The sequence below is a fragment of the Chiroxiphia lanceolata genome, chromosome 1 (assembly GCF_009829145.1).
Source record: "Chiroxiphia lanceolata isolate bChiLan1 chromosome 1, bChiLan1.pri, whole genome shotgun sequence".
Classification (NCBI taxonomy): domain Eukaryota; kingdom Metazoa; phylum Chordata; class Aves; order Passeriformes; family Pipridae; genus Chiroxiphia; species Chiroxiphia lanceolata.
In genome coordinates, this window is record NC_045637.1 from 13,455,764 (window position 1) to 13,468,625 (window position 12,862).

A 12,862-nucleotide genomic window follows, 5' to 3' on the forward strand; every position below is an offset into this window, starting at 1 on the left:
TGCACTAGCGCATTAAAGCCACATTAGATGCGTTAGGAGTTCCTGTCCTTATACAGAAAGCAGTCTCTCAGTAGACATGTAAATTGAGAGTGTCATGCAATGAGAAAAGCATCTTAGCTTTTTTTGTTATGGTATAAACAAGGCATTAGATTTACTTGTGAGCCTGACACCCCATAAGCACGCATAAGACAAGTTTACGAATCAGATAAACTTTCATAAGTTTTAACATGAATAAGAATTTGGTCAAACATTAATATCACTGAATATTTTTCCATTTATCAACTTTCTTTTGCTTTTTAAAAAAACCTGTGAGAAGTGGAATCAGAGCCTGCTGTCTGGAGAAACAATTAGCCTGGCCTGTGAGCAGTATAACGGAATAAAGCCATAAACGAGATGGCTCCAGGGCCTGCAAAAAAGAGGACATGGACACCCAATGATCAGCTGCCTATGGAAAGGGAATTGAAAATAATACCACCTTAAGCCAGCCATTTATCTGACAGACAGATAATACTGGGCAAGGATCTTGTAGCAGGATTCATTCAATATGTCGTGCAGCAGGAGCCAGGGGAGTATAAATTCCTAAATAATCAATCCACGTAAAGAAATCTTCTGTTTTACTGATGAAATTAGGTCAGCAAAAGGAATAGACCTGTGCTTAGCCACAAGACTTCATCCCCTACTTTGTGACTCAGAACGTCCTCAGCCTGTGTTCAGAGCAGCCTGGTCTCCATGGCCTTCCAACTGCTTGCTGAAACAGGCCCTCCACGCACTGGGCCTGCAACTGTGTTTCAAGGACATTTAGATTACTGAAAATGTAGATGAGTGCTGTCTGGGACACAACCAGTTAAAGGCTCTGAGAAATCCTTGGCTTTAGGACGCAATTTGTTTTGCTACATAGAAACAGTATGGCCAGCAGGAGCAAGGCAGTGACCATCTGTACTCCCACTGTACTCGGCACTGGTGAGGCCGCACCTCACATTCTGTGTTCAGTTCTGGGCCCCTACAAAAGGGACATTGAGGTGCTGGAGCTTGTCCAGAGAGGGGCAAGGCTGAAGGGTCTGGACCCCAGGTCTGATGAGGAGCAGCTCAAGGAGCTGAGGGTGTTTAACCTTGAGAAAAGGAGACTTAGGGGGATCTTATTGCTTTCTACAACTACTTTAGAACAGGATGTAGTGAGGTAGGGCCAGTCTCTTCTTCCAGGTAACAACAGGAAATAGCCTCAAGTGGTGCCAGGAGAGTTTTAGATTGGATACTAGGAAAAATTTAATCATGGAAAGGGTTGTCAAGCTTTGGAACCAGTTGCCCAGGAAAGTGGTGGAGTGACCATTCCAGGAGGTATTTAAGAGACATGTAGATGTGGCACTTGGGAGCATGGTTTAGTGGTGGACGGCAGTGCTGGGTTAATGGGTTAATGATCCTAAGGGCTTTTCCAACCTAAATGATTCTATCATTTTATGATTCTAAAAATCTTCTAGGTGTATATCTGAATCCTCTCTGGCTTATCTGCTTTTTTTCCCCCTGCTTCTGGCTCAGCGTGTAGCACTAGTCTAAGCTGGAAAGAAAGAAAAAACAGTACTCACTGGCTGAAAGTGTTCATATTGACTTCCTGTTGTTGAAGGAATGGGTGAAATGCACAATTAACGCAGAGAGCTACTTCCCTGACCTTTGCAGACATTCACCTGTTATTACGGCCTTTTCTCACTGTCAGCCTTGAAGGGTTGAGGATGCTCCTGACTACTCCCCACAGCTCCTGATGGACCCTTGCAGGGTCTCGGTGAGGGAGGTTCATAATCCACAATTTGGGAAAAATACTTTAATAAATACATATAAGTGACATATATACAGTGACTTTACTATAGAAATGGAGACCAAAGTAGCACAGCAGTCCCCCCACACTTCAACATAATCCAGAAAATACCAGATATATCAGATTTTTTGCATTTTGGACTTAGTAGTGAATTCAAATATCAAGATCAAATTCTCCTTTCACACCTCAATAATTCAGAAATAACATGAGACAGAAACTTACCACTGAACCTCAGATGAAGCTTATGTCTGAATTGTTACAACTTTCAATTTTAAAAGAAAATATTTTAATTATGATGCAATGAAGTGGGAATTAAAGAAGCTTACATTACTGTTTACTTTACATGGTGCCCAGTTCTTTTCTTTTTTCTTTTTTAATTCCAAGGCAAATCTCCCATTGACTTCATTATGAGCACAGTGTGATATGCCTCAGCTAACATGGGAAAGCGCAACAGATTCATGTGGTAGATATTAAGATACAGTACTTAAACAAAGATAAAAACTAATTCTATGATCACACAGAGGTAAAGCAGGACTGCTTCCAGATAAGTCAGAGATACTTGTCTGGTAAAAAGTCAGTGTAACTCTGTGTATTCCTTTAAAAAGAGAGTTGATTGCCATTATTCTACACTCACTAATCTGCAGCTTATCATAACTTTAGGCCACTGATCAGACTAATCTGATGCAAAACACAGACCTCCATGTCCAATGGCAGGACACAAACCAGCTGGGGTCCAAAAGCCATTTGGACATCCTAGTTTGCATCAGCACCTACAGCAACAAACCCTGACTCTTGCCGGCCTTGCTGCCACAGGCCAAGTCCTGGAATAGAAGGGCACATGATTTCAGTGCTCTGAAACTATTCCATGATGGTTAGTTTGGAACTTTCCAGGTTCTTGTAGTATGCTTACCAGAACCAAGCTCATATAAGTCTTCCTAACTATGCAAAGGACCTGATGTGTGTGTTCATTACAATTTTGAAGCCATTCAGCAAGAAAAGTCTTACAAATGTGAGAAACATTTGGTCAACATGAATATCTGTAAACCAAAATCTACAAGAGTCAGAGTCTCCAGCAGATGGGATACAGCAGTGACAAAATGATTTAAAAGTCAAAGATCTATTTTCAAAGAGACAGGTGCTTAAATATCATTAGAAGTCAAATGGAAATAAATTTGTGAGTCCAATTTAAAAATAGTTTTTTAGTCTGTGTGAAAACATTGCACACTGATCCTTGAGAACATATTTTATTGTCAATTTAGTGAATCTGACCTCTGAATTTTGGTCTGGACATGTTCTCATATAAACAGAGGAGAGCAAACGCTGCCTTCTGTGGGAATTGGTGACTGAAATCTTATGTTTTGGACTATGCAGGTATTCAAAGCAGATAACACAGTGTTACATTCTGGCCTGAAGGTATTGAACAGGTCTTTCACTCATATGAATAGGGAGAGTTTCTCTACAATATGGAGTAGGAGAGGCCTGGCACTATTGCGATACAAGACCCATATATCTCTCCTCAGTTCAGGGTTTGTGGGAGGAGAAGGAGGTTTTGAGCTCTGATGACACTCCTCCTGAAAATCAAAGCACAAAAACTTTCACAAGGACAGCTATGCTACAGAGCTCTACCTTCCGATGGTCTGTGTCTTCCCCTGGAGCAGCATGGACTGCAAATAGGGCTGCTTGGAAGAGACACAGCCTGTGTAAGAAGGGACATGTGGCAATCTTCTACCGCCACCCCACTGGGTGGAATTAAATCCCCATTGACTACAGGTTTGTTCACTGCTCTGCCGGTTCCCACCCATGGCTGTGAAAAGCCACCCACCTCTCAGCCACTGCTGTCTGTGCTACATGAGGAGGAGCTGGAGGGAAATGGTTACCAGAATGGTACCAGAGCAAGTGCACTGTGATTGCATTTGTTTTAATTTCCTGGGAAGGCAGTGTTCAGCCTTAGGGAGGCACTGGGAAGAATGGACAACTCCTATGTTTGTCATAGGAACACAAAGAACAAAAAAAGCAGGAACATTTTGAGACATAGAACAAATAATACTTCATTTCAAAAAGACTTGTGTCTTGTTGATGATCTCTCTGTGTCTTCACTGACTAACAAAGGGTGACTTATTTTGGGTTATTCTTCTATTTACACCTTAGTCTCTGAATGACCCAGAAGTCCTGGAGGTGAAAATTTTTCTAATTTTGAACTTGCCTCTCCTGCGCTAGAAGAGATCAGAGGAGACAGTGTGGATGTTTATTGGTGTACTGCTTTCACTACTTGACCTGAAGCTGGGCACAGCCTTCAACCCTCCCAAACTGGAGTTTGTTCCAATTTGATCTCTACTACATTTACTTCTTTAACTTGACATCAATACCTGACTGTGTGGAGCTTACTTTGGATGTGTTAGTGGTCCTGTAATGCTTAGATTGAAGGCACTAAAACACAAATTATTACATTTCCTTTGTTTGCATCCTACATTCATGTCAGCAAGGAGTTGAAAAAAATTGCATGAATTTTTGCATTTCCCCCTTCCCTCACAGTAGCACCAACCCTTGAATTCTCCTCACCCCTTCACAATCCCAAGATGGAAATTTCGATGCTGAAGTACCCAAAAACCTTCTCTCATGCTTCAACCAGCAACATCATTAAGCCTTTTTCAGGAATGGTCAATCCCTTACGTCTGTCACACGCTGCTGTCATGTGCCAATGTGATTGACGCTCCTGGGAATGATCTGCCCACTCCTCCTAAATGCGGTCTTGGGCTGTCCGTGCTGCAGACATGCAGACAGGAGGAACACAGACCCTTGAAGAGTGTCAGATGGCCATCTGCCAGCCAAGGCACAATATGGTGGCTGCTGCCAAGCCAGCTGGGTCTTTGCTCTTCCAGCTGGTACAAAAGTTGCCAGGCAGCCTCCACTCCAAGAATTTTAAAGCATTTGGGGCTATAATCTATGCCATGTGTTTCTCTGTTTTTACTACATAGTAGAAAATAATTTATTCAGATATGCTAAATTATACTTTTAATGTTTCACAAACAGTTCATTGTGAAACTCAGTCTTGGCATTAACTAGAAAATGCAGTACTTTGCTCCTTGTGTGTATTATTATAATGGTTCTTTTTTGTTTAATCTAAATATTGTAGCTCATTTGTCTTCTTGGATGTCACAACCAGCTCTAGACTGCATAGTTCTGATGCTGCCTACCAGTTAAATGATTATTACTTACACATTTTATAATTAGTCAATAACTAATTTTTTCTGTATGACATCTACACCATTTTATCCAATAGAATCCCTTATATTCTTTCATTTTTAGTGCATATTGAGAACCTCTAGCATGTTGATAATTGTTTTTCTAAATAAGAAGGGCTGAAGAAAGGTTATTCCGAGTAAGTCAGTCTCAGTCAGTTTTTGAAAGAATGGAAAATTGCCCCTTTTTCATAAATGAGACATTGTCAGCAAATTAAAAATGGGAATAGAGCCCAGGACATTTAGTTTGAGATTCAGAGATCTCTACCGCTTGAGCTCAAAGAGAATTTTCTGACATTAGCACCGGTATGGAGCTCCTAAGTTTTACTTAGTCCATAATAAGATACTAGATGATAAATACATACATCAATACATGCCTTTATTTCTAAGCCTTTCCTTGAAGAAAAAAACTGCTTCAATTTGCAGAGATTCAAAAGGTATTGGCATCACTTTAATTTCCCTCTGCATCTTTAAGTTACACTTTATTCTCCATGGCTTTTTTGTACAAGTTCAGAAAACGAAAGTGAGCAAGTGCAGTTTTGTTTTCTGTTGTGCAGTTTTCCAGGAATTCTTTTCCTCCATTAGATCTACCATGTGAGTACCTAAGAATCTGTATTTCTTCTTTCTGGAAAAAAAAAAAAAAGGAAAAGAAAAAAAGCCAAAACCTTTAACTTTCTTGTCCTTTTCTACCGTATAGGTCACATTCTCCAGTCATTCCACAACAGAAGTAAGTCTCATGAATGTCCACACAGTCACAAATAAATAACTTCAGAAAAGCTATGTAATCTAGACCTCAGTGGAATATCATTTCCAAACTCCCTTTAAAACAAGAAAAAAAATTCTGATTTTATCTTTTCTGTCATTTTATTTTAATTGTTGTTTATCACATTCTTTATACTGGCTTCCAAATGCCTCACCCTTTTTTTATCGGGGGCAATTCCTAGAGACGTGTGAAATGTTTCATTTGAACTACAAAAGCCTGGAAGCAGACTTGCTGTGAATTCATCCTGCATTTGCAAATTGTCAGCGAATTGTTAAACTCTTGTGTCTGCTGTCACTGTGCAGGTGTTGCTGGCTCTTGTCCTCGGGGACTTCCACAGCTGTTGTTCTGGGGCATTTCCAGGGAAAATGAGGTTCACCACTTAAGAGGCCACTCAGTCTTTTGTGGTTTTTGGACACCTGTGCCTTGTGCTGGAAGAGGAATTTCATGCAAATCTTTGTGATTCACCATGAAACTTAAATGTGTCACCTTTCCTTGTAGCTTAAACAGCACACAGAGATGGGTTAATCCCCAGCCTCCGGGGGTCTGTGTATACAACTATCTGAGGCCTGATGATTGCAAAGTTACTTCAAAACAAAAGTAATTTTGGAACCACTAAAGCTGAGGTGACATAAGGAAGCGTGACCTGAAGATCCGAGCATACATTCTGCTCTACAGGTACAGGGATATCAGCCCAGCAGATATCCCAGACTGGGGGCAATAGCATCTGAAACCACCACAGCAGGACTCGGCCACCAACACTTCAGAAGAGACCTTGCCCCTGCAAATAAGTTGGGTAGGTGTACAAAAGTGGAGGGCAACAGGAGAAACTAATTGTGTCTGTTGATAATGTGGGAAATTATGTAGAAGAATACTTGATTTCTTTTAAAGGCTTGTGAGCTGTCAGACCTGATCACAGCAGTGGTCACCATCCAATAGCAATAAGCTGCTGCCTGCATTATTCAGGTGATCTGCCTGGACAGCCTCAGCAATTCTTGGAATTTAATACTTATTAATCACTTGAAATAATCAAAATGCTCTAATATTATAACACAGTAAAATAAAACCATATTATCACTGTAATTCTTACCATAGTCTGTGTTTAAAACTGCTAAGCCATCTGTTCAGACATCTGAGAGATTTGACAAATGAGCTCCAGCAAACCTTGCTGAGGCAGTTGAAAGGGATACCTAGGTCAGGGTAGGAGTCAGCCACAGATCAAAATGTCTGGATTTCTAAATCAAAGCATCCAAGCTCCCATTGTCATCAGCAGAGAAGAAAGGCTTAATTCAGTTGCTTAGACACAAGCACTGGATGCCATTTGAGAAGTCCTAACGGAACCCACCTCTGGCTGCCTTCCTGAAGAGCACGAGCATCTCAGGTTCTGGGTGGCACCTGTTGGTCTTTGAGCTGTATCTGTGACCTTGTGGTTGTTTCCGGTATCCTGGGCATCTCAAATCCTGATACCCATATGTGAACAGCTGAATAAAGTCCAGCCAACACACTAGAGAGCCCGGAGAGCAGTTTGGAAGAATTAAGCAGATTTATTGACAAAGCTATGACACGAGAAGGAGATGGGACACACAGTGACAGCAACTCCTCTGACCAAAGCAAGTGTCATACCAGGGAGCCACATGTCCTTTCTCCACCTCTCCACCTAGTAATCCTAAAGTGTTATATTTGAGTTTAATGCTTCTTAAGTCAGTTTAGCTAGAGCACAAGAAGCCACAGCTCTGAAGAGACACTATAAATCGTGAACGGATTAGCGGCATCCCCTCTGGAGCTGTAGCTTATATCTCCCAATGGGCTAGTTAACTTGTGTGCAAGAATATTACCACATTGAATGGAAGGGCTTTGTTTGTGGATGGAATTCAAATTAAGAGCAATACATAGGTTATTTTTGCAGCAAAGACAAGTCCTTAATATATAAAAGATGATTTCATTTTAATTTAGATTAAAAAATGCTTCAGTGAAAGAAGTTAGTTCTCTTTTTAGGTAAAATTCACATAAGCTTTTAATTGCCACTCTCTAAACATCAATAGTTTAGTAATTGTTTACTATTCACTTACTCTTCTCAATACCAGCTTCATAGCTGGTAAATTCAAGCAGCTGTTTCTGTTTGAGAAACATGCCACTGAAAATGACCACAGATCAGAGAATTTCTTTAGAACATGCATTTGCTTTAAAAGGATTTGCATTGTGCTTTTACACTGAGCTACATTTGGATTCTTGTTCTGGAAGTGTTTTATTTCAGGTTTTGTGCTGATGGACTATGGATACTCAAGGATTTTTTAAACATGCAGATCAGAATTTAGTCATCCCTCATATGTCTGCAGACTTTCTGTCTTTGAGAGTAAAGAATGTCCACAAGTATAAGGAAACACAGGTTCTGAACACAGCAATTCATGTGCTTTTCAGTGAAATCACAGTCCTGATCTGACATACATGCAGGAAACTGCATCCTAACAGTCCAGTCATTTTGATTAAGACCTGATCTCGCAAAACTTATGGACATTTTTTTCCTAAGTCCATTTCCCATAACTACTTCAAAACTTTATTTCAGAAGTTCCTGTGAGTTTCTGCTACATCAAGGCTGCAGTGATAAAGTGGCCATGCTGTGGTTTTTATTAAATGCTAAGATGTGACATTTTATTTATAGCCTTCTGACCCAGTAAAAGATTCATGCAAACACTGGGCTGCTTGATATAGAAAAAAACTTGCTGTACATTTGAGCTGTACCATTATTAAAAGCATTTCTCTAGACATTCCCTTTCCTTCTTGGACCATTCTTGGCATTTCTGGAACATTCATGAATATTTATGAAGACATTTACTTGTATATTAAATGAAGTTTGTGAGTAAGTCATCAATATATCTGGAAATAGTTGCCTTTGTGAAAACTTTGTTAGCCTCTCCACACAATTGCCTTTGCGGGCCTGGAAAGTTTGAGCAGAGCTTGTAGAGCACATCCTATAGAATGTATATAATCCTTTAATCAGCACAACCGCAGTGCAGCAGATTGAGTAACCACCTGAAGAAACTCAGGCAGTACTGTGCTTTAGTCTACTCCAGAAAGCTGTTTTGTAAGATCTTTGCAGATGTCTTCTCAGTTACCAAACCTGTGCTAAATCAGCCTCTGAACAGACTTACACCAGTTAGTAGATGACTCTTCTTTTGATTAAGTAATAGATCTTAATAAATTCAAGGCTACATGGAGAAAATACACTGATTTATTGGTCCAATTCAGCTTACCCTGAAAGCAAAAGGAGTTTCACATTTGACTTCAAAGGAAGCAAAGCTGGACCCTAAAACTATAAACAGTATAATAAACACTAGTAAAACATAATACTTACTAAAGCAGCATGAATCCCACTCCCAAAAAGTACACGTTTACTTGCTTTTGTACCGTTTGTGCAACTTAATACTAATGAAAATGAAAGGGCTGGTCACTGAGGTCACACCTGAGTACTGTGAGAGCCAAATAATCTATCAGAAATAATACAATGAAACATATTTGCATTAAGTGCTGATAGAATTAACCGGAATTCCAAAGAAATCAATAAAACTGTCATATCTCTGCTCAGTTGCAAATTGATGAAAAGCAGAATTCACCATGTTTCTCAATAAAATGCAAGAGTGCATATTCAGTTCTAATATTGACATACCCTACAAAGCCCTACATACATTTACAGATTGTGTAAAATTGACATTAATATCAATAGAAGTGGAAATAGGCCAAGATTTCTTTGTTGCACTGAATATTTCACAAACTGCCTATTAACAACAGCTCACTTAGCTTTTCTAAGTGGTTTCACAACGTAAGACCATTTTTTCTTTTTCTTGACTTAGTATTCTTTGTTGTTTATGATTGGTGCAGCATAGATCAGTGGGAGTCTATCATAGCAAAGGCTAAATGAAGCCTAAGTTGAAGGTGTCCTGATTTAGCTCTGTAGGAGCCAAATCACATTCCTCTTTTTAAAACCACTGGAGACAGATCTCACATCTTCACAATGCACTTTCCCAGTGAAGTCTGGTGTATCAACACCATTCTTTTGCTGTTTACAAGGAAATTGAGCAAAGGAAAATGATTTTCAATGTTAGCCTCCAGCCAGCTGTACTGTCAGACAGTGAAGCATGATGCTAAGTGCAGAACAGCAGCTTGTCTGATAGACAGTAAGTAATTAAGTCTTTTAGGTCCAGAAAAGTTTTTATGTTGTCCTTGGGCTTTAGATAATAATATTTCTTTTTCTAAGCTCTCTTCCTTTGAGAAAAAAGAAACCAAACCAAACAACAACCAAAAACCAATATTCATCCTACTTGTATTTATTGTGAAAAGATGAGGCTCTCACAGTTCTATAGAGCAGTGAGCCTCCAGGTGTAGACCAGATAATTGATGTTTCATTCAATTTCCTTCTCTTGTGCCTTCATGAAAAAGAATCCAGACATTGCCTTTAGCAATGCTGCTGCATGATGTTGACCCTGAAAGCATATTCCAAATTAAAGTGTATTATTTTCATGTAGTGTTGGAATACAAACTGGAAGCACAGACTTCAGTTTCCATTCCTAATGAATAAGATAGAAATATTACACCTCTACAGACTTTCAGCAAAGACCTTCAAATATATAAAGATACAGCTGAAATAAATTGTTGAAGAGGTAATATTTCCTTTTATTCCCTCATTTTTATGTAACGAGAATAAAGTAAATAATACAATTAGAAGTGAGCACAGCATTTCCTGAAGACTAGACATAAAAGATCCCTCATCTTCACGAAGGCAAGGGCTAATAAAAACTGTTTGTGAAAGTGATACTAAAAGCTAAATACACTGAACTGAAACTTCTTTATGACCTTCTATCACACAGTCATTTGAGACACTTGCACAGTCCTACCACCAGAAAATCCTTGTGTCTCACTGTTTTTATGCCCTGGATTTACTACCCTTCTAAATGGGACACTGCTCAATTCCTCATTTTGCAGATGCAGAAATGAATTTTGCAGCTCAGTGAAAATCTCAGACAGTGGAGAAAATAGAACTCCTGTATCGACTCAAGTGAAAACAATCATCCTGTGGAGTACTCCTTTTTGGGGAAAAAAATAAAAAAAGAGCTATGAAGGAAAGATTTATAAGTTTTCGCTCATGAGACTGTACCAATATGGAACAAAAAGAAAACCTTGAGGCTAGAGTCCTGATTCAGAGAATATGGGAAATACTAGTGAAGGGAAAAAAAATGATGGAATGTTAAATTACTGTGCAGGCTTTCATGTGGTATGATTGTGCCTCTACATTTGTGGATGAAAACAAAATTCAAGTTACAGTTACAGAAAAAAGATCATATGTTTATTCTATTGCAATTTGACCAAGAGGTGTAATTGAAACAACTGAATCATTGGATTCACTGCAACACAAATGTTGGAAAAATTCAGATTATAAATTGTCTTGATTTGTGTTTTACATTGCTTTTATATAATGAACATCCTGTTCTCTGCTTAATCCTACAATCCTACTTACCAGAAATATCATTGTTCCAGTCAGGGTCATGTTCAACTTTAAATGATGTTTGTATAACAGAACCATCTGGCTTCCCCAAGGCCACACAGCTCAGCAGGACTAAAGTGATTAAGACATACTGCTTCACTAGGAGTGATTTGTTCTGTTTTGTCCAACTGAACTGTCTGGCCTTGCACAATCTCCAGGAATTTTGGTTCTGGTCAACTCAGTGGCCATTATCATATTTTTAGTAATTAGTGTTTCAGAACTGGTGTACTATTATTCTTCATATTTAAATATGCTGACCAATATTTGTTTACATGACATCCTATGTTCAAAATTATACCTTAAGTGTAGGTAGCATTGCATAAGTATAGACTATACTTCCTAGTCTGAGTGACCCTAAGATTCCTTGTTTGGTTATATTGTCTTGAGCAATACCAAAACCGAAAGAAATTGTTTGTGAGCAAATTGGATAAAGGCAGAAAGAAGGAAGATAAAGACACCCTGAAAGGTTGGTTGGTTTGCTTGTGATTTTTTTGAGGAGGAAACTGAAAGAGAAAACAAGAGACCCCCAGGAATCTTTCTCAGGTGAGGTAGAATGGATGGCAAAGCATAACTGAGGCCAAAGGAAAGAGGCAGCAAAACAGATTTAAGAGTCTGACAGCAGGGCAATAGGAAAAGATGTGAGTAACTAATGCTGATAAAGAGGGAATATAGAACTGAAGACTCAGCAATACAGGATACAAACAGAAAGTACGGGAATGTTTTCATCTTCAAAATGATGGTATTTTCCACCAGATTTATCCAGATGTCACACATCCTTAGCCCTGGGAGAGAGCTAAGTCATCTTGGAGATAATCAAGGAGGAAGCTGAAGATAAGGAAATGTTGAAAGTAGAGGTGAGTAATGTATTCATTAGTGGCAACAGTACAAAGAAGGCAATCTGATTAGAAACAACTGATGAGATACCTGAGAAGCAAGAGGTGAGAAATAAAGAGAGGGTTCCATGAGAAACACAAAAGAAATAGCTGAGGCAGATCAAAATGGGCTCTTTTCTGCCAGATCCCACATGTAATGCTGAGAAAAAGAAGTTAAAGGATAAGAAAATTTTGAAATCAGAGATATGGGGTTGAATTACATTTTCCTCTGGTCAGCATTCACTTACCCATTAGGAGAGCAGATCAGCTGAAGGAGAAATGCATACCACCTAGATCATGTGCCTGAGGCTTTTACTGTCTGAGCACTTAAATCCAGAGGACAAATACCAGCAAAAAATACAGATTCATCAAAAACTAAATACAAGTGCTGCCAAGGAGATGGCCAAGATCAGAGAGGTGGTCATAGCTGTAGGGGGGGTCAATAGATGAATCTGAGAGAAAAGGGATGATGGTGTGGATCAGTGGGAAGCAGCCAGAGGAAAGTCGAGAGGGGTATGCGTGAAGGAGTAAGTGTAGAGAGGCAAGGGAGAGAAGCACTGCTGGGGGCAGTATGCAGCAGCCAAAGAGATCAGGCCAGCTTCAAATCCATAAAGGAATACTGTTCTGCAAAGACAAGGACAAGAGCAA